This window comes from Bufo bufo, chromosome 10, assembly GCF_905171765.1.
Source record: "Bufo bufo chromosome 10, aBufBuf1.1, whole genome shotgun sequence".
Classification (NCBI taxonomy): domain Eukaryota; kingdom Metazoa; phylum Chordata; class Amphibia; order Anura; family Bufonidae; genus Bufo; species Bufo bufo.
The window spans coordinates 17457824-17463823 of record NC_053398.1 but is presented as its reverse complement, the minus strand read 5'-3'; positions in this window follow the sequence as shown (position 1 = coordinate 17463823).

The following is a 6000-nucleotide window of genomic DNA, read 5'->3' as shown; positions in this document are numbered from 1 at the left end:
CCAGCAGCACAGCTGAGTGGTGACGTCACACTTCGGTGCCTGCCCAGCTCTGCTGGTGCCATGGAAGGTGCTGGCTTCCAGAATCCAAGATGGCGGCGAACAACGAGTTCTCTTCAGTTGTTATGGTGATGATGATAGATCCTCCTATGTGACTCTTCACACAGAATGTGTCTGGTGGGAGGAGCTTAAGAAGGAAGTGACTGTGCTCAGAACCTGAGGCTGCGGCCGCTGTCATGTGCTGAAGGGTCTTATTACACAGAATACTCACCGGGGAAAATATTTATTTCCCCCATTTTTGGGTGCAGTAGTCTGATCATAATCGCACCAGCTAGAGTACCACCATATAACAGTGCCAGCTACAGTACCGCCATAACAGTGCCAGCTACAGTACCGCCATAACAGTGCCAGCTACAGTACCGCCATAACAGTGCCAGCTACAGTACCGCCATAACAGTGCCAGCTACAATACCGCCATAACACTGCCAGCTACAATACCACCATAACAGTGCCAGCTACAATACCGCCATAACAGTGCCAGCTACAATACCGCCATAACAGTGCCAGCTACAATACCGCCATAACAGTGTCAGCTACAATACCACCATAACAGTGCCAGCTACAATACCGCCATAACAGTGCCAGCTACAATACCACCATAACAGTGCCAGCTACAATACCGCCATAACAGTGCCAGCTACAATACCGCCATAACAGTGCCAGCTACAATACCGCCATAACAGTGTCAGCTACAATACCACCATAACACTGCCAGCTACAATACCACCATAACAGTGCCAGCTACAATACCGCCATAACACTGCCAGCTACAATACCACCATAACAGTGCCAGCTACAATACCGCCATAACAGTGCCAGCTACAATACCACCATAACACTGCCAGCTACAATACCGCCATAACAGTGCCAGCAACAATACCGCCATAACAGTGTCAGCTACAATACCGCCATAACAGTGTCCGCTACAATACCACCATAACACTGCCAGCTACAATACCGCCATAACAGTGCCAGCAACAATACCGCCATAACAGTGTCAGCTACAATACCACCATAACAGTGCCAGCTACAATACCACCATAACACTGCCAGCTACAATACCGCCATAACAGTGCCAGCAACAATACCGCCATAACACTGCCAGCTACAATACCGCCATAACAGTGCCAGCTACAATACCGCCATAACAGTGTCAGCTACAATACCACCATAACAGTGCCAGCTACAATACCGCCATAACACTGCCAGCTACAAACCGCCATAACAGGGCCAGCTACAATACCACCATAACAGTGCCAGCTACAATACCGCCATAACAGTGCCAGCTACAATACCACCATAACACTGCCAGCTACAATACCGCCATAACAGTGCCAGCAACAATACCGCCATAACAGTGCCAGCAACAATACCACCATAACAGTGCCAGCTACAATACCGCCATAACAGTGTCAGCTACAATACCACCATAACAGTGCCAGCTACAATACCGCCATAACACTGCCAGCTACAATACCGCCATAACAGTGCCAGCTACAATACCGCCATAACAGTGCCAGCTACAATACCACCATAACAGTGCCAGCTACAATACCGCCATAACAGTGCCAGCTACAATACCGCCATAACAGTGCCAGCTACAATACCACCATAACAGTGCCAGCTACAGTACCACCATAACAATGCCAACTATGCTACCACAATCACAGAGTGTCATATACTAGTGTGAAGAGCTATCATCAAATGTATCACAGAAATATTAGCTATTCAATTAAAATTTAACTTTTAATGGATAATAATTAAGAGAGGTATTGATTCCAAATATTTCTTGATGTATTATCAAATGCCAGAATAAAGGTAGAATCAAGACCCACCGTGGACATCAGGGCAGTAGGTCATTCATTAATGAAGGTAAGAGATATAGCACTTACAGTTAGATGGTTCATATATAGCTGGATCAGGTCTGGTGAGGTCAGGAGGAGTTATTATCCCTAATGATGCCCTGAGGTGTCTACCCCTGCCTACAGGCAGAGCACCCGCCCCGAAAGGGGCGACCCCACCTCTCGGTGGCTAAACCCTTTTCTTACCCTCACGTGACCCTAGGTGTTTCCTCACGGTGGGTTAGCTGGTTCTCCCTCTGTATTGTAGGACAAAGATATCAGTCCTAGATGGTATAAGTTTTTTGTTGTCCCGACGCGTTTCCCCAAGTGAAAGGTCCTTGGTTCTTCAGGGGACTTTGCTGGTTATATTCCCATAGCCGAAGCATGGTGGCTATATGCTGGCGATAACAGTGGCTGATGATACGCGTACAGAGGGAGAACCAGCTAATCCACACCAAGAGTGAACATGCTTTTTCCCCCGTTATACAGGTCAATGCATGAAAAGAAAAACATCGGCACAGATTTCCCATTGAAAACAATTGGAGGCAGATTGAGAACTAATTTAGCGCAGATTTCGGTGCTGAAAAAGCTACCAAATCCACATAGAAAATCCATCGTGTGAACATGGTCCTACAGCAGGTCCACAAGGGTTGATGCTAAAAAATAGACAAAAATCCACAGCATAATTTACTAGACAAATCCATGTGAAATTTGCTGTGGATTGAGTGTCCCGTAGTAGTGAAAAAGGAAAGAAGACCTAAAAAATCTATAAAATCCAGACTAAGGGGTCCATTCACACGTCCGTAAGTGTTTTGCGGATCCACAAATTGCAGATCCGCAAAATACGGACACCTGCAATGTGCGATCCGCAATTTGCGGATCCGCACATCACAGACACTATAATAGAAAATGCCTTTTCTGGTCCGCAATTGCGGACAAGAATAGGACATGTTCTATTTTTTCCAGGAACGAAATTGCGGATCCCGAAAAAACGGATGCGGATCCAGGAAATGTGGATTTGCATCCGTTCCAGCCCCATTGAAAGTGAATGGGTCCGCAAATTGCGGAACAAATGCGGACCCAAATTACGGACGTGTGAATGGACCCTAAATTCCATTTTTCCTGTGGATCCGCACGGTAATCCATAGCACAGTCAGCAGCACTGGGATTTAATTGTGGATTTCCTCTGTCCCATTTAGTTCAGTGGGAAAAATCCACAAGAATTCCATGATCTTTCCACGACGAGAGCTTGACATGCAGTGGATGAGATTTATTTAAAAAACAAACAAAAAAACCTCATCCACTTGCCTTGTACTTAAAGGGAATGTGTCATGAGAAAATGACCTGCTGTTTAAATCACTTTTTTATGTTTAACCTATTTTTTAATAATTTTTTATAATGTTATTTTTAATTTTCCATGTCACTTTTTATATTTAAACTAAAACCAAAAATCCTGCAGTTTTCGCTCTGGCCACTATGTCTAATAATTGGCGCCACTTCTTGGTTTATACAAATCACTTTACTGCAGTTAAAGGGGTTATCCAACACTATAAAAATGTCCCCCATATGCCGAGCCCCTCACACTGATTCTACTTACCTGGCTCCCTGCGCCGCTCCTGGTCCCCGCACCGCCGCTTCTCCCTGTGCGCGGATGAAAACATCTGGTGTCGAGGAGGGGGGGGGGGCAGCCAATGGCAGGCGGTGATGGGGACGAGTCTCCTTAGTGTCACCCACAATGCTAGGGAGGCCCCCCCCCCCCCCCCCCAACACCGGATGTTTTCACCCGCACACGGGGAGAAGCAGCAGCGGTGGTGCGGGGACCAGGAGCGGCGCAGGGAGCCAGGTAAGTAGAATCAGTGTGAGGGGCTCGGCATACGGGGGGGGGGGGCATTTGTTAGTGTCTCACTTTTAAAATATGTCAATGGTTTCAACTTGTTAGGCAATAAAGTGCCTGGTCCAGTTTTATTTTTTTATTTTTATTTTTATTTTCTAGAATTAGAAGTGGATCCAAGAGAAAACATACATTGTAACCCGCATCAGACTAGTCTGTGAACCATCTGAGATGTGCCGCTATTCCACGTAGAGCTTGTTCCTGAGACTTTAGCTTTGGCTAATGTGAAATGTGGAGTTATTTGGAACCACAATTGAATTTTTTTTACATACGGTACCACATCGCGGTGTGGAGATTTTCGTTTACAACACTAGATGGTGCAGTGCCATCACAAATCTTTGTCTTCTGGAAAAAAAAAACTACCTTCGTCAGTAGTATATTATTCACAGCTTGAACAAATTCCTGTTCAGGGAATTCTATAGTAGAATATGGTCAGCAGATTATGTATTCACAGTAATGCCATAATTCTAAAATATAATTTTTAATATTTATATATAAAATAGTCAATGAATCCCTCTAAATAATAATTAATCAAAGAACATAGAGTGAAAAAAAGAAAAAATAAGTTGAAAACTAGGGTCAGAGTGGTATAATGGCCAAAGATTGGTTGTAGATTAGTAGATGTTAGAAAAGCCTATTTAGGGAGGTATAGCCCTATAATTGACCCTAAAGTAATAGCCCTACCTAGTACGGAATGGCCGCCCCGATAGGGGCGATCCCGTTTCTCGTGCCTCCTGGTGTCCCTGGTTGGCCCTATAGGGATGGATACCTAGATAAGGAGGGACCCTAATGAAACACCTGGGCTAAATTACACCAAAAATAATAAATGTATATAGGTAGCAAAAACCGGTGACAGACTACACCCAAATATGAAAAGAAATATATAAAGTTACAAAAGTGAGATGTCCAAAGTGGTCCCTACGCGTTTCGCCTGGTTGGTGTCAGGCTCATCAGGGGACATATTTGACAAAGAATACCTATCACCATAGAATAATACAAATATTATTGTATATATATATAAAAGATTTTATTTCCTTTTTATTTATATTTCCTCCGTTTGAGGGTACATAGAAAGATATTAGAATTAAAAATAAGCCACTACTTAAACTAAAACTGATCGATAAAGTCAGAAAAATGATCAGATCAATTACCAGCAGCAGGAGATGATACATTAATTTGTGAGCAAGAGGGAATAACGATATTGATATAAATATAAACCCCCAGCTCATTCATCCATCTCGTGCTTAGGGCTGTAATCAGACTCAATTACACCAGACCATATGTTTAGGTGTATGCTAATCTGTCTGTTGTATTGGGACTATGCCTCTATATATTCACATCACCAAACAATTATGCCAATAGCAGAGATCAATCAAGCGATATAGATAATTCTCTTAGTGAAATGGCACAGCTATTAACATAGCTATAGATAGTAGCTATCACATCAAACGGTATATGTATATATACCACCACCATTCAGTATATACTGTGGGCTAATAGCAGCTCATTAGTATCGATAGTACTTGCATGCCCATATTTGGCTGGGTAGATAGAAGGTGATGTCCACAGCTCCTGGTGTTTATAGCGGTGATAGCTTGAGGGAGAGACCTGTGGTGATGGCGTCCGGCAGGTAAGCGGCGAGGTGTTATCGGCGTTCCTACCTTTTAAACCCTAACTTCCGGGTACCGGGTCACATGAGTGACCACGTGATTAGTTCGTCAGTAGTGCATGTCCTCCAGAAATTCAGGAGAGAAAGTAGATTTACTCTCCATGAAACTCCCCCACCACACGTAGGAGGATAAATAGTGACGGCCATGTTACGTGTAACTTATCATTTAAATTACAGGATATCTAACAAAATAACAAAAACACTGTTATTGGAAACCAAAGTAATGACCATGTGGAAAAAAAAGTAGTACAAGAAATGCTAGAAGTACGGGCGGCCATACACATTTAAAAGTTGTCGGCAGACGCAGGGGTGTAGCTATAGGGGAAGAGGCTGCTTTGGGGCCCGAACTCAGAAGGGGCCCACCCAGGAGGAGGACTAAAAGATTTTATTGTCAGGGCCTCCTCAACAGTATTATACAGTTGCACTGTAGGAAATCAACTGAGCGGCTGCTGGGCCTCATCTGAGACCGCCATCTTGACTAGCCACAAGAGTGGGGGTTGCACGTGAGTTGGGGGATGCAAAGAAGTTTCTGGAGAGGGGAA